The following is a 24,205-nucleotide window of genomic DNA, read 5'->3' as shown; positions in this document are numbered from 1 at the left end:
TTTGCTTATTTATCTACTGCTGGATTGTCATCACTTAATTTTTTTCTTATACTCTTTCCATGAGTTGATGAAAAATCAGTGTTATCAAAAAGACAGGTGCTACTCAAACTGTTTTAGATGTTTATGGAACAAAGTCTGTTTTTAAATAGATTTACAGACACGGTTTCAAAAATAATTCCATTTACAACATAGTCTATTATAATTTACTTTCTTCTTTATCATATATTCGTATATCATATAAGTAATAAATGTGTTTAATTTACGTGAATGAACTTGAAAATATCTGAATTCTTAAAGTACCTGAAGGATGTAAAATTATGTGATATCTTCCTTTAGATATATGAGGTTTTAAAAAGAATAATAGAATTTCAAGGAGGCCCTGTACATCTGAATACATTCAAAGAAATGGGAATTGATTTAGTACAAATCTATATACATTAGGTACGATTTTAGAAGTACCTTTAGGATGTTAGAAGATGTGATATTCTCCTTTAGATGTATGAGGTTTTTAAAAGAATAATAGAATTTCAAGGAGGCCCTGTACATCTGAATACATTCAAAGGAATGGGAATTGATTTAGTACAAATTTAAATACGTTAGGTACTACTTCAGAAGTACCTTTAGGATGTTAGAAAATGTGATATTGTCCTCTAAATATATGAGGTTTTGAAAAGTATAATAGAATTTCAAGGAGGCCCTGTACGTCCAAATACATTGAGAGAAATGGGAATTGATTTAGTACAAATCTATATACATTAGGTACGACTTTAGAAGTACCTTTAGGATGTTAGAAGATGTGATATTCTCCTTTAGTTGTATGAGGTTTTTAAAAGAATAATGAATTTCAAGGAGGCCCTGTACATCTGAATACATTCAAAGGAATGGGAATTGATTTAGTACAAATCTAAATACATTAGGTACGACTTTAGAAGTACCTTTAGGATGTTAGAAGATGTGATATTGTCCTCTAAATATATGAGGTTTTGAAAAGTATAATAGAATTTCAAGGAGGCCCTGTACGTCTAAATACATTGAGAGAAATGGGAATTGATTTAGTACAAATCTATATACATTAGGTACGACTTTAGAAGTACCTTTAGGATGTTAGAAGATGTGATATTCTCCTTTAGTTGTATGAGGTTTTTAAAAGAATAATGAATTTCAAGGAGTCCCTGTACATCTGAATACATTCAAAGGAATGGGAATTGATTTAGTACAAATCTAAATACATTAGGTACGACTTTAGAAGTACCTTTAGGATGTTAGAAGATGTGATATTGTCCTCTAAATATATGAGGTTTTGAAAAGTATAATAGAATTTCAAGGAGGCCCTGTACGTCTAAATACATTGAGAGAAATGGGAATTGATTTAGTACAAATCTATATACATTAGGTACGACTTTAGAAGTACCTTTAGGATGTTAGAAGATGTGATATTCTCCTTTAGTTGTATGAGGTTTTTAAAAGAATAATGAATTTCAAGGAGGCCCTGTACATCTGAATACATTCAAAGGAATGGGAATTGATTTAGTACAAATCTAAATACATTAGGTACGACTTTAGAAGTACCTTTAGGATGTTAGAAGATGTGATATTGTCCTCTAAATATATGAGGTTTTGAAAAGTATAATAGAATTTCAAGGAGGCCCTGTACGTCTAAATACATTGAGAGAAATGGGAATTGATTTAGTACAAATCTATATACATTAGGTACGACTTTAGAAGTACCTTTAGGATGTTAGAAGATGTGATATTCTCCTTTAGTTGTATGAGGTTTTTAAAAGAATAATGAATTTCAAGGAGTCCCTGTACATCTGAATACATTCAAAGGAATGGGAATTGATTTAGTACAAATCTAAATACATTAGGTACGACTTTAGAAGTACCTTTAGGATGTTAGAAGATGTGATATTCTCCTTTAGTTGTATGAGGTTTTTAAAAGAATAATGAATTTCAAGGAGGCCCTGTACATCTGAATACATTCAAAGGAATGGGAATTGATTTAGTACAAATCTAAATACATTAGGTACGACTTTAGAAGTACCTTTAGGATGTTAGAAAATGTGATATTCTCCTTTAGTTGTATGAGGTTTTTAAAAGAATAATAGAATTTCAAGGAGGCCCTGTACGTCCAAATACATTGAGAGAAATGGGAATTGATTTAGTACAAATCTATATACATTAGGTACGACTTTAGAAGTACCTTTAGGATGTTAGAAGATGTGATATTCTCCTTTAGTTGTATGAGGTTTTTAAAAGAATAATGAATTTCAAGGAGGCCCTGTACATCTGAATACATTCAAAGGAATGGGAATTGATTTAGTACAAATCTAAATACATTAGGTACGACTTTAGAAGTACCTTTAGGATGTTAGAAGATGTGATATTCTCCTTTAGTTGTATGAGGTTTTGAAAAGTATAATAGAATTTCAAGGAGGCCCTGTACGTCTAAATACATTGAGAGAAATGGGAATTGATTTAGTACAAATCTATATACATTAGGTACGACTTTAGAAGTACCTTTAGGATGTTAGAAGATGTGATATTCTCCTTTAGTTGTATGAGGTTTTTAAAAGAATAATGAATTTCAAGGAGGCCCTGTACATCTGAATACATTCAAAGGAATGGGAATTGATTTAGTACAAATCTAAATACATTAGGTACGACTTTAGAAGTACCTTTAGGATGTTAGAAAATGTGATATTGTCCTCTAAATATATGAGGTTTTGAAAAGTATAATAGAATTTCAAGGAGGCCCTGTACGTCCAAATACATTGAGAGAAATGGGAATTGATTTAGTACAAATCTATATACATTAGGTACGACTTTAGAAGTACCTTTAGGATGTTAGAAAATGTGATATTCTCCTTTAGTTGTATGAGGTTTTTAAAAGAATAATAGAATTTCAAAGAGGCCCTGTACGTCCAAATACATTGTGAGAAATGGGAATTGATTTAGTACAAATCTATATACATTAGGTACGACTTTAGAAGTACCTTTAGGATGTTAGAAGATGTGATATTCTCCTTTAGTTGTATGAGGTTTTTAAAAGAATAATGAATTTCAAGGAGGCCCTGTACATCTGAATACATTCAAAGGAATGGGAATTGATTTAGTACAAATCTAAATACATTAGGTACGACTTTAGAAGTACCTTTAGGATGTTAGAAAATGTGATATTGTCCTCTAAATATATGAGGTTTTGAAAAGTATAATAGAATTTCAAGGAGGCCCTGTACGTCCAAATACATTGAGAGAAATGGGAATTGATTTAGTACAAATCTATATACATTAGGTACGACTTTAGAAGTACCTTTAGGATGTTAGAAGATGTGATATTCTCCTTTAGTTGTATGAGGTTTTTAAAAGAATAATGAATTTCAAGGAGGCCCTGTACATCTGAATACATTCAAAGGAATGGGAATTGATTTAGTACAAATCTAAATACATTAGGTACGACTTTAGAAGTACCTTTAGGATGTTAGAAGATGTGATATTCTCCTTTAGTTGTATGAGGTTTTTAAAAGAATAATGAATTTCAAGGAGGCCCTGTACATCTGAATACATTCAAAGGAATGGGAATTGATTTAGTACAAATCTAAATAGATTAGGTACGACTTTAGAAGTACATCACCTTTTCAAAATAATTATTGTTTATTTTTTTTGTTTTACTAGATGAAGTTAGATAATGATGATGAATTACGTTGCAGATCATCGCATGCTGTTGAGCAATTTGATACCAGTTCGTTCCTACTACTTTCCTGATATAATTGAACCATTACATTTGGCGCCATTATGACAACTCTTGGGTACCATGTTAGTTCTTCTAGTTGCTCATTGCTGCTAAAGTAATTTGATTCTGTGGATGACTTCTGTTATCTGGGTGCTTCGTCCGATCCACTAGATTCTCTTATAGTCTATATTTAATGCAACTTGCGGCACAAGTATGATAAGTCACCCCACAACGATAATCAAGAAACTCTATACATAGACGGATTGTTATTACGAGAAATCGATTTATCATATCTATTTTATACGGAAACATTTACTTCTGGAGATACCGGAATCGGCCATTATCTCAGGAAGGCTGGGGAAAAAGTATGCAAATGCATTATTTTCACAAAAAATCAAAAGATAAAATGAAAATTAAAGAATTTTTGTAAGGTTAGGTTGGGTTAGATTAGGATAGGATAGGTTAGGTTAGGTTTGAATAGGTTAGGTTAGGTTAGGTTAGGTTGTGCTAGAAACTGAAATAAAAGTAAACAAAAATAATTTTCTTCAATCAAATATTTTAATTGGACTTAATTCTATAACTTTTAGAAGAATGCTCTCAGAGGTCTCCGGCTGGCCTCAATTCTTTGGATATGAATCCCGCTATCAAAAACAAATATTTCTTTTTGAATAACCCACTCATTGCTGAGGCATCAATAGGTAGCCAGCGATCTATATGAATGATGCTTCCTAGAGCAACGTGCTTTTTGATTAGAGGAATCAAAACCTCAGAAGTTCTTTCATCTGGGCAAGCATCAAATCTGATATCTTTTAATCCATTAGCAATCATGTTAAGCAGAAAATGACCGATCTCTATCGAACAAAGTTATCCATGGTTCGATATATGTTAGCTTTCCTGAGATAATAGCCACTTCCGGTATCTCCATATCAGATATGTTAAATCGATTTCTCATAATATCAATAGTCGTGGGGTGGTTGATTTCAAATTAAAAAAGGAGAACAATGAAGTGTGATTCTGTGATTTATGGAGAAAAATTCTTAAAACCTCATCCCCACACTCGTAGATTCAAACGTTCAACAAAATGCAGACGTATAATCAGTACCAGTAGAATTTTTTTCTTCGAAAAAGAAATGTTTTTCATGAACTTTCTCCGTGTAAATATTTTTATTTACCAATAAATTATTTCAAAAAATTACAATCAAGTCATTAAATTCCTCATGCAACATAATAATATGGTATCAAGTACCCTGTGGGCTGTTTGCTCTTATCTTAAAAAATTTAACAATAGGGTTGGCGTTAATTTTGTGTTGAGGTCATAACCCACTTCTAAGACCTCAAAATATAAAAATTGTAGTTTTTAAAGCCCCCGGATGTCGGGTGATATTATCTTGAAAATACTTACGTCGAGAAAAAGTGATATATACATTGATGATGCTTGTCGAATAATCAATAATTAGGCAATCTAAGAAAACAGATGATTTACGTCAAAATGGCGACCGTAGGGTAAACACTTGTATGTACCCGTCTTAGTTTTTCTTGGTTTTTCCCGTAGTGAGAACTGTTTCATGGTGTACAGAGGACTCGACAGATACATTTTACATCTAAATCAGTGGAACTAATACAGCTTTAACCGAGTATTTTAGAATTTTTTAGAATAGTCTAGAAGTAATATTTCAAGCAATTTATAAAATGTAGAAGACTTTTACTAATTTTGTGCTCAAATTAAAGGATTTTTTTGACATTAATTTCTATTGTTGCATTATCAAACATGGCAGCTAAAAGATATTAGGGCAAGCTTAAGCTTTAGGTGGAGTTAACCAATTTTCATTAGATGTAAAGAGCTCTAATTAGAATCTTACTTATTTTCCACAAGTTCTTAATGAATTTGCGTTTCAGATTATATTTACCATTTGCCTACACTGAGCACAACACTGCATAGAGGGAAAAAAACCGTCAAAGACCCTTTCCGGACGATAATTTCGCACTTCTTTTCGTACCAACTCATTAAGAAGTAATTTCGCAATCAAACTGGAAATAATGAGGTCTAAAATCGATCAAATAGATTCACAAACCACAAAAACTTACAGCAAAAGCATCTGTTTACCCCACGGCGGCATGTGCATCAGCTGATCTTGACAATTTGTTAGATTGCTCTCTTGGTTTTAAAAAATGATATAGATGACAGTTGAAAATTGACACAATGTCTATACAAATGGTACATAAAAATTTCTTAATCTATCAAGTTCAGCAATTCAACACATAATGCAGTTGAAGCTGAATTGTATACACATTGTATAATTGATTAAAAACCGTTCGAAACTATTATTTCATTTTTTATAGGATGCATAGAAGCATCCATTCTATTTAATTTCTGTTTAAAACATAGATAAGTTGTGTGGAATGGATTCTCTTCAGATCTTCATTTACGCTGTCCATTTATTACAAATGAGAAGAATTCAACAATAGAACCGTTCTGATGGTACTTAGCAAAACACTGCTCTGAATTTTCCACCTTTGAACTTGGTCTTGGCTAACAAATTAAATGAGATTCAACGGAACTTATGAGTTTTGTGCATGTGAAATAATTTACGTAAAATACTTCGTTTCAATTGCAAAAAACTTGCAAGGTTAATATAGCCATTGTAGTCTGAGAAGCAACGTTCAGTTTCTTTGTCTATTCATACAAAATTGATTAACCATCTTCTCAGAAAACTCATGTAGGCTGCATGATTCTATTCTAATCGGATTTTGTTTTAATTTCCGAGCGTAAGTGTTGATTTTTTCATTTCAATTATCTGAATCCCGGAGATGGTTGATTCATTTACGATCTAATTTTTAGTATAATTTTTCTGGGTGGCCAGAAGAAGTGCACTTTTAAAAATGAATATCGGATGTGTGAGTCCTGAGCCAAATGCGGCCGCATAATACTCGCCGTTGATAGTTTTTCCTTTTTCAAGATAGACAATGGAACGGTCTTTGTCTTCTTTGAAGCCGGTTCTCCTTTTTCGGTTCATTGTTTTGATTCTTTCAGGTGGGAAGTTATGGACCCATCCCCAAGTCTGGAACCATTCTCCCATATCTCTTATTCTCACAATCATTAAAAGAAATTTCGATTTATAAAGTTTTATTTTTGCTCACTCTATAAAACATTTAAACTCGTTCATGATACCATCTAACATTTAAAAATAAATAACAAATAAAATCTGATAAAAATAATGATATTCCTGAATCGTTAACTGACATACGAACATTTTCAATTTTTTGGGTGCAATATATTTAATTTTTTTATATACCCCTTCTCAGAAATCTTGATAAGAAAATGTTGTTATATTATGGAATGAAATTTAATAAAACAAAATAAGTGTAGTTTAAATTTTTTGATCTTTTATACCGTGAATTTTAATGAGTAATTCCAAGAAGATTGAGGCTAGAATTAGTTAGATTATGAGCGATTCCGATATAGACGACGATTCCCGACATTAATTTCCTAATCACGTTATTGGTTGTTTTTTTTTTTGCGAATAGTGCAAATAATAATCGATTTTTCTTCGTAATCAATTTTTTGGAATGTTAAAAATGTCCGTTGACTTGTAATATTCTTTCATATCGGACAAACTTAATGAAGCTTTTATATAAGACGTTATGAACATATTCGTAAATATATCTTAATCAGGAAATAATACGAAATATCAAAATCTTGTGACTAAAAGTATACTTTTAATCCTTATTTATTTTTGATATTGAATCATTTTTTGTTCAATATGATTAATAGAAAATTCCTTGTAGTGAGCAACAGTTGTAACTGACCGCACATAGCCTGATCACGTCTGCTTAGGTTTTGGAAGTGATGCCAAATTCACGTTTGACATCATATTATAACTAAAAATAATTTTCGGAACGCGTCGTGTACTATCTAAGCTTTCGGCCGGGAAAATAGGTTTTCATTTGAATTCAAGGTCTCGACTATGATTTTTTTAGACAAGAACGTCTGTCGATTCCGCCTAATAGTTAAAATTTAGTTTGGAAATGGTTAAACATCAGTTTTTTGTTATAAAAAAATAAGATAAATATTTCACTGCTTATTTACGACATGTGAAATTATGGTTCTCAATATCTATGCATAATAGTTGAATTATAATTCACAGAAGCCGATAGTCAAAATATTTTTCTTTAACGACTAAATAATTTAAAGGATTTTCTTATACAAATAGGATTTTATGTTGGAAAAACTAATCTTTAGCTTCCTCTTTAACTCGTATCCAGTTCAGTCTTCTTTTTTCCAGGTATTTTGTTATTTCTCCATTCCATTACCTTCTGGGTCTGACTTCTCTTCTTTTTGTTTGTTTCCCACTACGTTCAATTCACGTCTCATTATGTCGTTCTTTATTTTGATTTGCTTTTACAAATAGGATCTCATGTTAGAAGAAATAAAAATGACCAAAAAGTGTTATAGTGGATTTAGATTTCTGAAGAAATAGCTTGAGGGAAGGAAGAGAAATAAGAAGTTGAAATCTGAATACATCTGAGAATTATCTAAACTATTTATCTCACAACAGTATATTTTTATCAAGGTTCAGTAACAGCAATAAGTGTTAAAGAACTTAATGTATTTTGCATGTTTTTACTTGGTAGTAAAATTAAATTAGTGGTTTGTATATAAAATCAGAGGCGGAGATATTTCAAAAATTATATCAGGTATTTAGAACAGAACAAAATAGAGATATACAGCGTCGACTAAATAGCCCAAGTTTTTATCTCTGTTAACAGGTAACAGAATGTAACTTTTAGATTATTTTATTATACAATGAAGCTACATTCCTTTTATATTAATAGTCTGATGTCTTATGTGCTACCGATTCTTCAATATAACCTTCAGCAACCGTTGATGACTTCCAACCGCCATGGTTTTTTAGTATCATCAAGTTTAACAAAATTATCCACTGTTTCGGAAACCTTATAAAACTGGTTTTTACCCACAAACTGATTAATACATTTCACATTGTGATATGCGTGAAATAAGCGGTGATCCTTTGATGTTGCTAAAAGAAGGGCTATATACATTCGGTGTACAAATTAGCCACTGTTTCGGAAACCTTATCAAACTGGTTTTTACCCACAATCTAATTGATACATTTTACATTTTGAATTCCGTGAAATAAGCTTCGATCTTTGATGTTGCTAAAAGAATGGCTATATACATACGTTGTACAAATTATTCACTTTTTCGGAAACCTTATGAAACTGGTTCTTACCCACAATCTAATTGATACATTTTATATTTTGAATTGCGTGAAATAAGCGACGATCCTTTGATGTTGCTAAAAGAAGGGCTATATACATTCGGTGTACAAATTAGCCACTGTTTCGGAAACCTTATGAAACTGGTTTTTACCCACAATCTAATTGATATATTTTATATTTTGAATTGCGTGAAATAAACGGCAATCCTTTGATGTTGCTAAAAGAATGACTATATACATTTGGTGAACAAATTAGCCACTGTTTTGGAAACCTTATGAAACTGGTTTTTACCCACAATCTAATTGATACATTTTATATTTTCAATTGCGTGAAATAAGCGGCGATCCTTTGATGTTGCTAAAAGAAGGGCTATATACATTCGGTGTACAAATTAGCCACTGTTTCGGAAACCTTATGAAACTGGTTTTTACCCACAATCTAATTGATATATTTTATATTTTGAATTGCGTGAAATAAACGGCAATCCTTTGATGTTGCTAAAAGAATGACTATATACATTTGGTGAACAAATTAGCCACTGTTTTGGAAACCTTATGAAACTGGTTTTTACCTACAATCTAATTGATACATTTTATATTATCAATTGCGTGAAATAAGCGGCGATCCTTTGATGTTGCTAAAAGAAGGGCTATATACATTTGGTGTACAAATTAGCCACTGTTTCGGAAACCTTATGAAACTGGTTTTTACCCACAACCTCATTGATACATTTTACATTTTGAATTCCGTGAAATAAGCTTCGATCTTTGATGTTGCTAAAAGAATGGCTATATACATACGTTGTACAAATTATTCACTTTTTCGGAAACCTTATGAAACTGGTTCTTACCCACAATCTAATTGATACATTTTACATTTTGAATTCCGTGAAATAAACGGCAATCCTTTGATGTTGCTAAAAGAATGACTATATACATTTGGTGAACAAATTAGCCACTGTTTTGGAAACCTTATGAAACTGGTTTTTACCCACAATCTAATTGATACATTTTATATTTTCAATTGCGTGAAATAAGCGGCGATCCTTTGATGTTGCTAAAAGAATGACTATATACATTCGGTGTACAAATTAGCCACTGTTTCGGAAACCTTATAAAACTGGTTTTTACCCACAATCTAATTGATACATTTTACATTTTGAATTCCGTGAAATAAGCTTCGATCTTTGATGTTGCTAAAAGAATGGCTATATACATACGTTGTACAAATTATTCACTTTTTCGGAAACCTTATGAAACTGGTTCTTACCCACAATCTAATTGATACATTTTATATTTTGAATTGCGTGAAATAAGCGACGATCCTTTGATGTTGCCAAAAGAAGGGCTATATACATTTGGTGAACAAATTAGCCACTGTTTTGGAAACCTTATGAAACTGGTTTTTACCCACAATCTAATTGATACATTTTATATTTTCAATTGCGTGAAATAAGCGGCGATCCTTTGATGTTGCTAAAAGAAGGGCTATATACATTTGGTGTACAAATTAGCCACTGTTTCGGAAACCTTGTGAAACTGGTTTTTACCCACAATCTAATTGATACATTTTATATTTTCAATTGCGTGAAATAAGCGGCGATCCTTTGATGTTGCTAAAAGAAGGGCTATATACATATGGTGTACAAATTAGCCACTGTTTCGGAAACCTTATGAAACTGTTTTTTACCCACAACCTGATTGATACATTTTACATTTTGGATATGCGTAAAACAAGCGACGATCCTTTACTGTTGCTAAAAGAAAGGCTATGTACATTGTGTAAAATTTAACATATTTTTCATTAACTACAAATCTCCTGTTTATATCCTACTCTATTACATAAGTTCCATAATTAATAACGTTCCCGGATCTTTAATATCATCTAATGTACCTGGCTGATTACACAAATTCGATAAAGTCCTGCATTTCCAAATACAACAACAACCTTGACCATTAAATAAATTTCATGGGGAGTATTATTTAATCACTAATTTGTGTACTCGTACATATCGTAGCTTTCTTGGGCTTGCAACCTTTCTCATTTTGTTGCAGAAATTGAATTAATTCGATTACACTGTTGATGGCTTTTGTTGTGCCATTTTCGAAAAATTTCCGAGAAAGAACGAATTCCGGCGGAGTGAAAAAAAATCGGATTCACACGTTTTTTTACTACATAGTATTTATAGAAAATATCTTCTAAGCAACCACTAAGATCACAATGTTTAAATCAAATAACAAAATTTAGCAAAGCAGGTCTAACTGTCCCTATAAATACAACCTAACCTACTAATTGCAAAATTCAAATTCCACATGGATAATTCTCCGACTTGAATATTGTAATTATATAATTTTTCAATATTGAATTGATAACTAGTTTTTAACCAAACTGCCTTCTAATCATGTCCTTCAAAAGTAATAAAATCAACGTATAACTTTTTTATTTGGTCTTAACATAGGTTTCGGCTTCATTAATAACTTTCTAATTTCATTAATCTTTCTTTTTATTTGGTACATTTCGTTTCCAAGTCTGAAAACATGCAGGCGTTAGATCCTTAGATTATGATAGCTGTGAGAGCTATTCGACGTTCAAATTTTTGACTTTCATTACCATTTTCTTTTTCAATACGTTCAATTATGTAAATTAATCAATAGCTTTGTTCGCGGTAGAGATCCAAGACATGTTCATTTTGAAATTTTGCGTCCGTTGTGCTAATAAAACAAACTCGGGATTTAGAATCCTGTGTACATGTAGCATAGAATTCTAATTCCGAACGTGTTCTGAATACGTTCAATGTATCCATGAACTCTGTGTAATAATTTTAGCCATTTTTGTGATATATACCACGAAATAACCTGTAATCTGTGTTTTTCTACGTACTTATAATTAAAAACAATCATAGTAGTTGACTTTGTACTTAAGAATGTCAAGCTAGGCGTTCATAAATTGTTTGTGGAAGAATGCATACGCAGAACATATTCTGACGAAGCATGCTCGTTTGAAAGGTTCAGAAGATATTCTGAATTTACTGGGAATGTGTTCACTTTCACAAGCTATTGTTACTGTCAATGTTTTTCAACTTTTCGGAACTCGTTTTAAAAAATGTTAACAAACTATCGGCGAAAACGACAATGGAGATGGAAAGGTCATACACTACTGAAACCAGCAATTAACTGTACCAAAATCATATAACGGCTAAAAAAGAGATAAACTCATATGAAAACAGGTAGAAAAACCATTAGAAAAAACTGAAATTCAAAAACAGAAGAAAATGAAGAGCCCTCGTCAACAAAATTGGTCTCAACCTACAAAAAGATATATGAGATCTAAAGACAAAATTTGTGACATTCTGTATAAAACTTGCCTGGACTGTATTACATTCTACAAGTAGAATTTTATTTTTTCAACACCAAACTATTGGGGGAATTGACTATTATCAATAAAATGGTTTTGTCTGTTTGAATTATTTATTTGAGACACGTTTAAATGTGAATCACTCAACTTGACTGCTTGTATTAGAAATTGCAAATCTATGAGAAATATATGTGAGATTAATGCCATAATATTCATACTATTTTGGTAAACAAGGACAAAATCATAAGTAATAACGCCGTTTTATATATAAGGCGATTCTTTATAATTACAACATGGTTTTATTTCAATCATTAACCTCGATTGAATTTTTTCTCGATTAATGAACAGAAAATTCTAAAAAAATGATATATTTCCCTGGGTTCGTGATCCGCTCTTTGAATGCCTTTGTTAAATTAGAAATATTGTAAGAGACAATCTGTTAAGTCCATTTGTTATTCTAGATAATTTTTAAAAACAATCCAAACATCGATATATGATTTTTTTGATGCTTTTAATACATTTAACTTCAATATATAATTCAACTAAAGCAGGGGAACCCCTCATCTACTTTTTAACCTCATATTGGAAAGCGCAAATACAAACACCTGGTTAAACCTACCACCAAAAGCATCAGATTTTAGCACGTGTAGAGGATTTTTTCAGATCCTGCGATTAATTAAAATAGAATACAGAATACTAGAAAAGGAATCCAAAAGATTTGACCTCAAAATTATTACTCAAATTACGAAAAGACGAGAGAAGATATGAAAATGAAAATTTGTGGTACATTTTCTCTTGAACCTTTTGGCCGATTTGAGATTTTTTTTATTTGTTATTTGATTTTTCGTGAACACAACTGTCCAAATGAATATCTACCAGGGGAGGACAGAAAAATGTAAGGTTTTTTCGACACAACTTGTAAAGAGACGAGAAAGTTCACGAACATGCAGATCTTGGCTCTTATTTTCTGAACATTTATTATTTTATTCATTGCATTATCTTTATTTTGATATATATTACACTTTTTACCATTTCAGTTAGAAATGAAATGAATATTAACATCTTGCGATTCGAAATATTAATTTTCTCTTCAATCACTTTCAATTCTAAAGAATGTTTCAATCGATATCTTATGTGTCCTTATTACCGCAGTCAATCATCTTTCCAAAGTAACATTATTGATAATTTGTTCAGACAGATCATCCCGAAACTCAAATAGGACCGATTTTCCACTACAAAGACTCTTCATTAGCATTCTATCTAATATATCTCAAACAGGCTCAATTGAATTGAGATCTGAAGAACATAATCGCCAATCCATTGTGCTTATAACAAGCCAGGTAAGGTGGAGCATTATCTAGCGTGTCTTCTTTGTTTAAAGAAGCAAATATACTCCCTATACTCCTACAAATAAATCCCATCCTAGATCATTTCTGATTCTCTATTAAAACAGACAGTGGGACTGAAGTTGAGTCCAAATGTTCGTTACCCTTCCTCTACTTCGAAACACCCACATTTCTCTAATGTTTGTCATATTTAAATGTTCATGTAGGATCCTCAGAATACTTGTATTTAATATAACGGTCTGTGCAGCAATTTCTTTGGTTTTTAGGCGCCATTCACTTAGAACAACTTCTTCCACTAATTTTATGTTTACTGGAGTTGTGTTGGTGTTAATCCTCCTTTAGTCAAAAGCGCGAAACTCAATTCGAGACAGAGTGGTCATTCGAAGTCTACTATAATGAATAGATCGAAGCAGCAAGTTGAAACTTTGTCTAAAGATTGTTGAAACTTATCGCAGGTTCGTGCATATAAGACCAAGATCTCATAGACTGCATTTTATGTCTTTATTGGTGTAGCTGGTGCAAATAATTTATTTTTCTATACACTCCTTTACCGGGAAATGTCATTTCTAAGAAAAACGGATCATTATTTAAGCAAAAACCGTTTGTACGTAGGTTTTCCTTTATATATATTGCTGTTCGTTAGTCTCGCTAAAAACTGGACTGGACTGGATTTGTTTAATTTTGGTCTTGAATTGAATTGAATTACTTGTAGAAGTCTAGAGAAGAACATTTTTTTCCTTGATTACCGCTAAGTACACAGAACTTTCTTTACTTCGTTGATCCTTTGTGAAAATGACACTTTACTGTTAAGTGCGCGAGAACTTTCTTCACTTTGTTTAATTAGAATTTACGATGCAGAGGATAAGGTCATGGCAGTCATTCAAATGTACGAAGAGCTACCTCACGTGCTAAGAGAATTGCAAACAATCATTAAGGGAAAATTAAGGAAAGGATGTCTTGATCCCGCGTATACGATGACTCCGTCGGATTTACCATACGATATTAAACGTTTACAATTTCCGGTACGTCTGGCCTTTGCGATGATCATAAATAAATCGCAAGGCCAGTCGTTGGAAGTTTGCGGAAACAACTTTGGGCTTCCATGTTTCGCGCATGGACAATTATAATAAATATAGTTTATCAAAAAGCTTTAAATTGATCAACAGCCTGTATCATAACTGCCGAGCATGTTTTTATTTTATTTAATAAAAAAAGGATTCCTTTTGTTTGTAAGTTTATTTTATACAAAAGTTTAGGTCTTTCATTTATCGATTGAGGCAGTACGAAGTCTGCGGGGTCAGCTAATATTCAATATTTGACCATTAGAGCCGTCTACTTTTAATATTCATATTTGGCAAGTCAAAATAACGTCACTGTAACTAACGGCATTAGTAAATCCGTGTTTGCAGTTTTTTTTTTCATTCCTTTTAATGCGCATGAAACTTTCAAAGGTCTCTGAGGTCGTAAGTAAAGTTATTCCTGTCAATCGGTACTTTAACGAAACTATATTCAGGTCGTGAACTCCTAGAACTCTAATTGAATTAAAGTCGTTAATTTATTCGGAATAATTTAGTTTTTTCAGTAAATAAATCACATTAAAGACGAAGATATAAAATCCAAACAAGGATAAAAACGTCGAAGTCAATCCCATGATATCTATTAAACGAAGTTAATTAGTTGTTAAAATTTCAAGGCGACATTTAACATAACCTAATGCATTTCTGTAATACGTTATTTACATATAATGGGAAAGAATTACCGGTATAAATATTTTTCGACTAATACAGGCACTGTTGGAATGTGCCTCAACGTCTTCTGGAGACAGTACAATCATAGACGTATCGGTAATTTTATTATTTTAACAAGCAGTTAATGTTGATTTATTTTTTGTGTATTATTTTTAAATTTCAATTTTATTCGATAATATTATAGGTAGAATTGATATCAAGTATTTCATTTCTTATTTTTAAATATATTTATGGCATTGATTGATGATAAAACTGAATATACCGATTAGTCTACGTCCATGACAAACGAACTGTTTGGATTTTAATTACAGGGTAGGGCAACGCTATAAAATTCATAAAAATGATGACAATAATTTGCTACCAAGTATCGCTAGTTACCTATAATAAACAGATCGATTTATGAACAAGAAATCACGGAACGGCATTCCTGAAATTTCACAATTAATTACACTTAAGTTTCTTAAATGGTTATTGCCACATACCGAGTTCGGGTCTACTCGAAAAGTAGAACTACAAGGAAAATTCTTCGAATACTTATTTCTCACAGAACGTAAAATTCTTGCAAATAGTTTATTCTATAGCATCAATGACATAAGTCAAAAGTGTGTCTGTCAAATAATAGATACTGCGTTGGGCTATGTACATCTAATGTTTTTGACTGTTAGTATCGTTCGGCGATCCACTTTATTTCGTTATTACTGCTCGGTTCGCGTTCGTTTTTATAAATTTTTGAGTTTTAATTCTTGACGTTTCCTTTGACGGTTCAATGCTTATCAATTAGCAATTTTATTCGACAAATGTTTATAGTTATATGTTGTGTGTTGTTTTTGTATATATAAAATAAACAGTCTTATTCGTAATGCATGAAAACTGACTGAGTATGATACTGACCACCTCCATCATAGCTATACAGCAAATAAGTAGTTAAATAAAAACCCAATTTTTTGACTTTCATAAAACTTCATACTTCACTAATAACTGTTCTGACCAGCTTTTAGGTTAAGTCTATTATGTCGATTTACGAATCTATTTTAAATTCGAAAAGTGGGATTATAGTATAAGCAGAACATTGTAGAGGTGATATTCCATGATACCGGGGTTCACATATTAATTTGCAGCTATCCGTCCCGTAATCAGTGCATTATGAAGACAGTGCTCTGCTATTTTCATATGACCGAAAGTTCCCTATTTAAACATATAGTTCCGGCTACACATGAGTTCCATTTAAGGAGGTGGGTAATGCTACAAACAAGTCCACGACATGGGCCGTGCAGCTGGTCTTGTACGGTTATAATGGAATTCTAAAATTTAACGAATTCGCGACGCTTTTTTTATAAACAGAGGCGAGTTGTTTATGTTATTTGTTTAAGAACTAATATTAAAGAAGGTCTTTTTATATGTTTGTTGGGTTTGTTTATTTTCTAGTATTTTTGAGAATTTATTTAATTTTTGATTGAAATTCATAATGAACGGAACGAAAACGAAAAGTAACCGGTAAATTTGAATAAATTATACAAGTTAGTATTAGTGATAAGTTAATCATTATATGAGTTAGTGAAGTGTAGTGTGAAGTGTTTAAATAAATTGAATACGTGAAAAACGGTGTTTAATTTCACCCCACCGATAGAAACAGTATAAATAAATAAGAAAAACATACAATATTAAACATCAGTTGTTCTGTTTGAAATTGGTGAAAATGCTTTTGATATTCTAACACTACTTAAGATGACAGTGTGCTTTTAATTTCAATTAAAATATTATAATAATCGTCTATTCTATATGCAGGATGTGTTTTTAGACAGTGGTAATTGGTGAATGTTCAATTTACTTCATGGTAAACTTGTTGGAAATAATTGTAGTTTAGTATAAATTGGGCATCAAATTATATCCATCTCCAATAAAAAGATTAAATTGAAATGTTCACGGTTATTTTAATAACAATAATTATGATATTATTTGTTACTCAAGAAAACAGAGATTTAGAAGAATTACTACAGTAGCGGACTCAGATATTCTGTACCAAAAATTATTCACTTTGCCTGAAACTACAAAGTTTGATATGAAAATCGATAGTGTAATTTATTAGGGGTTATTATATTGACAAAAATATTTATTAGTAATCACTTATCACTCTAAATTTAACAAATTGGTTGTATAATTAAATTTACTATTAGAAAAATACCAAACAAAGATAGTCTGTATTCGCCCCACATCAATACAAGAATTAGACGCTAAAAATCCTGCTGGTATTTACCCGATTTTTGGACGAGGGACTGCTAATTATTTTGTAAATAAATCTTACGAAATGCTACCAAAACAAGTCAAAATTTAAATTTCTTCGGGATATTTATCACGCAATATTTGACAAACAAAAAAAAGTTACTCTGTAAACCAAATACCTTACCTGTGAAACAAAAATTCAACAATTGAAGTTCATTCTTTAATGTGTTTATTTTTTTTTAATTATTTTTCAACTACATAATCCGAATTTTTAAATTATAACACATTCTATTTTTAATTTGTTCTGTGTATACTCAAATAAATACGGCAAATTTCTTAGAAGAATTAATAAATACGGTATAGCCCAAAATAAATAGTTTGATAAGTTTTCAATCACTTCATGCGAATTTATTTTTAGATTATAACTTGATTTATATTTAATTTGTTCTGTTTATCTAACCTCACAATCTGAGACGATTTCTTCTTTATCGACATGAAGTTTGACAAAATTCAAACACAAATAAATACGGCAAATTTTTTAGAAGAATTAATAAATACAGTATAACCCAAAATAAATAGTTTAATAAGTTTTCAATCACTTCATGCGAATTTATTTTTAGATTATAACTTGATTTATATTTAATTTGTTCTGTTTATCTAACCTCACAATCTGAGACGATTTCTTCTTTATCGACATGAAGTTCAGCAAAATTCAAACTCAAATAAATACGGCAAATTTCTTAGAAGAATTAATAAATACGGTATAGCCCAAAATAAATAGTTTGATAAGTTTTCAATCACTTCATGCGAATTTGTAGATGATAACTTAATTTATATTTAATTTGTTCTGTTTATCTAACCTCACAATCTGAGACGATTTCTTCTTCATCGACATGAAGTTTGACAAAATTCAAACACAAATAAATACGGCAAATTTTTTAGAAGAATTAATAAATACAGTATAACCCAAAATAAATAGTTTAATAAGTTTTCAATCACTTCATGCGAATTTATTTTTAGATTATAACTTGATTTATATTTAATTTGTTCTGTTTATCTAACCTCACAATCTGAGACGATTTCTTCTTTATCGACATGAAGTTCAGCAAAATTCAAACTCAAATAAATACGGCAAATTTCTTAGAAGAATTAATAAATACGGTATAGCCCAAAATAAATAGTTTGATAAGTTTTCAATCACTTCATGCGAATTTGTAGATGATAACTTAATTTATATTTAATTTGTTCTGTTTATCTAACCTCACAATCTGAGACGATTTCTTCTTCATCGACATGAAGTTTGACAAAATTCAAACACAAATAAATACGGCAAATTTTTTAGAAGAATTAATAAATACGGTATAGCCCAAAATAAATAGTTTGATAAGTTTTCAATCACTTCATGCGAATTTGTAGATGATAACTTAATTTATATTTAATTTGTTCTGTTTATCTAACCTCACAATCTGAGACGATTTCTTCTTCATCGACATGAAGTTTGACAAAATTCAAACACAAATAAATACGGCAAATTTTTTAGAAGAATTAATAAATACAGTTTAACCCAAAATAAATAGTTTAATAAGTTTTCAATCACTTCATGCGAATTTATTTTTAGATTATAACTTGATTTATATTTAATTTGTTCTGTTTATCTAACCTCACAATCTGAGACGATTTCTTCTTTATCGACATGAAGTTCAGCAAAATTCAAACTCAAATAAATACGGCAAATTTCTTAGAAGAATTAATAAATACGGTATAGCCCAAAATAAATAGTTTGATAAGTTTTCAATCACTTCATGCGAATTTGTAGATGATAACTTAATTTATATTTAATTTGTTCTGTTTATCTAACCTCACAATCTGAGACGATTTCTTCTTCATCGACATGAAGTTTGACAAAATTCAAACACAAATAAATACGGCAAATTTTTTAGAAGAATTAATAAATACGGTATAGCCCAAAATAAATAGTTTGATAAGTTTTCAATCACTTCATGCGAATTTGTAGATGATAACTTAATTTATATTTAATTTGTTCTGTTTATCTAACCTCACAATCTGAGACGATTTCTTCTTCATCGACATGAAGTTTGACAAAATTCAAACACAAATAAATACGGCAAATTTTTTAGAAGAATTAATAAATACGGTATAGCCCAAAATAAATAGTTTGATAAGTTTTCAATCACTTCATGCGAATTTGTAGATGATAACTTAATTTATATTTAATTTGTTCTGTTTATCTAACCTCACAATCTGAGACGATTTCTTCTTTATCGACATGAAGTTTGGCAAAATTCAAACACAAATAAATACGGCAAATTTTTTAGAAGAATTAATAAATACGGTATAGCCCAAAATAAATAGTTTGATAAGTTTTCAATCACTTCATGCGAATTTGTAGATGATAACTTAATTTATATTTAATTTGTTCTGTTTATCTAACCTCACAATCTGAGACGATTTCTTCTTCATCGACATGAAGTTTGACAAAATTCAAACACAAATAAATACGGCAAATTTTTTAGAAGAATTAATAAATACGGTATAGCCCAAAATAAATAGTTTGATAAGTTTTCAATCACTTCATGCGAATTTGTAGATGATAACTTAATTTATATTTAATTTGTTCTGTTTATCTAACCTCACAATCTGAGACGATTTCTTCTTTATCGACATGAAGTTTGGCAAAATTCAAACACAAATAAATACGGCAAATTTTTTAGAAGAATTAATAAATACGGTATAGCCCAAAATAAATAGTTTGATAAGTTTTCAATCACTTCATGCGAATTTGTAGATGATAACTTAATTTATATTTAATTTGTTCTGTTTATCTAACCTCACAATCTGAGACGATTTCTTCTTCATCGACATGAAGTTTGACAAAATTCAAACACAAATAAATACGGCAAATTTTTTAGAAGAATTAATAAATACGGTATAGCCCAAAATAAATAGTTTGATAAGTTTTCAATCACTTCATGCGAATTTGTAGATGATAACTTAATTTATATTTAATTTGTTCTGTTTATCTAACCTCACAATCTGAGACGATTTCTTCTTTATCGACATGAAGTTTGGCAAAATTCAAACTCGAGTATAGCCCGAATCAAATAATACTGAAACTGATACATATGTTTCTCTATGTGCGCGCTGTCATACCCAAGTTAAATAATCAGTCAAGTGAACCTTAAACAATTAATTAGTAGGGCCTTGCCATTCGTAACTAACTCTACACACTATTCATAAATTAGACGTTGCTGCTGTTAACCTAAAAATTCCGTTATAATTTTTGACGTGTGTTCTACTTTTTGTTTTCAAGATAGAGAAAACTAGCAAAGCCGAAAACTAGCCATAAACAAACAAACAAAAAGAGAAACATCTAGCGTCATACGTCAAAATCATGTGGCAAACGGATGTGTGTGACTCTTTTCTTTTGTTACGAAATAACAGGAAAAGTTATAATTCGTTTATGTTGAAAGTCACCAACGGCAGACCGATCGGCAAACGGCAACTATAAATGATCTAATGCATTTCGATATTTTCAAGTTTATAAACGCAAAGTTTATGAATCGACCTTTAAGGGCAATAAGTTAGTAAGCTGTTAAGAAAGAGATTAGTTTTATTGTCATGAGTAAATTTCACAATTTTATATTAGATAATATCAAATGCATTTCAATGTTATTAATTTTGTAACAGCTAACATCAACGGCAAGGTCAAGTTCATGAATCGGCCCTAAACGTTCTCCAAGTAATGCTGTGATTTTGAAGGTTATTAAAAAATTCAGAAATGCGCTTAATGTAATGTGCCAACTAAAAGGAAACTCGGGGCTTCCCAGGAAAGTTAACAACAAAAATAACCATAAGTGTATGTTAGAATCTGAAAGTCAACTAGACAAGCACTTCCTTCCGAAGAATCCTGTAAGAGGTGGGTGCATAAACAATTACATCTTCGGTGTTTTTGTAAAATTTAAATCGATTTCTGGGCTTTGCCAGACCAGATTAGGGTCAAGAAGTTCTTTTACATATTGCAAAAGCGAGTGTCTGGTGTGCAGAATCATTCGTCGGTACTTTATTGAAGAGAAGTCACTCTTGCTCGTAATTTGGCATTTCGAGACCAATTTTACCAATATGACGAGGCATTTTGCCATACTGATGCCAGAGTTCGTCGATTTCTTCGGGAACGTCTTTCAATTAGATTTATTCCACGACTTACTGACTGATATTTGGAGCAGGGCTGAAACTGCCATCTACAAACATCGTTGACAAAAAAATAAATTTCTATTTTGATTTTATTTGGATATTCATTTATTGATCAATATAAATACGTAAATTGTCAATGTCAATATTATATTGAGAAAAAGTAAAGAAAAGTCGAAACGTCAATATTTTCATCTTTCTTTCAAAAATTATTCAAAAAAAATGACAGAGACCTAAAATCAAGACGATTTAAAAACATAAATATATAAAAGGTCTAAGAAATAAGAAATTAAAGATATTCCTACTGATATATTACATGATTTTTTAATTGAATAATATCCACGTGACAATATTTGTTATTATGGTTAATTAAACGTGGACATGTTTTTTGTGTTAATTTAAACGTATGTATATCTGTGTTGACAGCTTTAAAACACGATAAAATCGAGCATTCACTTTTTATAGTACAAAAAAATCGTGACTGGATCTGGAGTGATCAGATACTACGACCAGATAAAATTATTTGAAGCTCCAAACATCAATATTATGTCATCGAAAGTTAAGTAGTTTATATAATGGACTCGTTATTTATTTTGATTATCTTTAGGTTGTAATAGACAAAATGTTATGGATTGTGGTTAATTTAAATAAAAAACGTAGTGTATAATCAACCGCTATGCGTTATCGTAGTATAATTTTCACATTAACTTCACGAGTTGAGACAAGAATTAAGCATATAATAATAGTAATATTATCTAAATGGAGGCTATAATGAATTCATGTATAATTAGTTTCACTGTGAATATTATGTATGAATGCTAATAACCCAATAGGTATAGTACTCACTACCAAACGAAATACATTCTAGTAGCCCCAAAATAGTTTTGATGATTTCTTATCTTAATTGAATTAAAATGTTATTTTTTGCAACTTTTTCATTCAAAAAATGTTATTTACACAGAATTAATTACACATTGTGAACATTCGTCACCAAATATAATTGGTTGTATTTTATAAAGTAATAAGTAATATACAGGGTGATATAAAGAAATAAATAAGTAAAACTTTTTTTATTTTATTCGCAATCGTTAAATTACAATTATTTTACTTATTACTTATACAAGGTGGTCTAGTAGCCACAAGATAGTGGCTACCATGCGATCTACAACAATGGTTTAGAAGCAGTTTAAATAAAATTAATTCACCATGGAAACTGTAATAGTTTTTTTAAAAAATATTTGGCATTTCAAAATAAAATACCTATATATTTCTTTTCTCTATGGGGTTAGGCAATACACATTGTATATGAGTCTTAATTATTGAAACAACAACTTCAGCTTCGACTTTTCGTACATGATACAATTTTCTTTGCATAATCTACAATTTTAGCGACAAATTCTTTTTAGAATTCTGATTAAATAAAAAATGTACAATGACAAATATTTCTTTTTCTAAATTAAAGCCTTTAGTTTTCTAATGATTCCTATTAGGAAATTGTTTTGTATTTATGCTTTCTACTTCTTCAGATTCAGTCTTTTCGTTATATACGTCCTATATTCTTTTGGACAGCTTTTTTTCGATTTCTGGAGATGAGCTATTTAGCTCAAAATCATATGTGGGCACAGATTTTCCTGGTGGAACACGAATTTTCTTTTGCCTTTATGGCTTCACACGGCACCTTTTCAGTCGAGATGTGTTTTTGAATAATGCTTTCAAAAGGGTTCTCGATTGCTTCCACGTCATACAATTGATTTCTTCAGCTTGGATATGACTCGTTCAAGTCTACAGGAAATAATTCCATGCCTAGAAATTGCGATTTGGGTAGCATCCCAAGATTTTTTTGTTTCCACGTTGTAAGGATTCGGCGCCATCTAAATACGCAGACATCCAATGGTTCATGGCAAAAATACGAAGCTGATATTATTTTCTTCGCATCTACAACTTCATATGATAAGTGACTGGAACAATTCTCCACAATTAAAATTTTCTATCCTTCTAGTTTTTCCAAATATGGTAAAGGCACTTCAATCAACCAATCTACGAAGATGTCTATATTGGTGCTAATAGTTAACCATCTCCTGTAGAGCAGAACATAACAGACGTAGAGACTTCGTTTTCCTGGGTCATCGGTTATGTTAGTTTCATCGAAATGTATTGTTTTCTTGGGAGAACAACCTCCAAGAGTTGTTTTCAAATTCTCAAAATACTCCACAGTTGTTTCTGTTGTTACTTATGCCCTTGAGCATTTTATTTTTTCTGACAATCTCCTTGTCAATTCACGATTTCTTTCCATAAAAGCTATTTGCCAATCCTTTCCAGGCAGAGGAATATGAACACCTTTTCGGTTCAAATAC

General features: G+C 31.0%; 2 protein-coding genes across 8 annotated transcripts in view; one reads left to right on the top strand and one right to left on the bottom strand.

Moving 5' to 3' along the window:
• Window positions 1–24,205, bottom strand: part of LOC130442436 (WW domain-containing oxidoreductase) — a 136,121-nt gene that overhangs the window by 52,075 nt on the left and 59,841 nt on the right. The window lies entirely within an intron of this gene.
• LOC130442435 (A disintegrin and metalloproteinase with thrombospondin motifs 9) overlaps window positions 1–24,205 on the top strand; it is a 213,014-nt gene that overhangs the window by 138,096 nt on the left and 50,713 nt on the right. The window lies entirely within an intron of this gene.

Source organism: Diorhabda sublineata, chromosome 4 (assembly GCF_026230105.1).
Source record: "Diorhabda sublineata isolate icDioSubl1.1 chromosome 4, icDioSubl1.1, whole genome shotgun sequence".
NCBI lineage: Eukaryota > Metazoa > Arthropoda > Insecta > Coleoptera > Chrysomelidae > Diorhabda > Diorhabda sublineata.
This window is presented reverse-complemented; position numbering and strand designations above follow the sequence as displayed.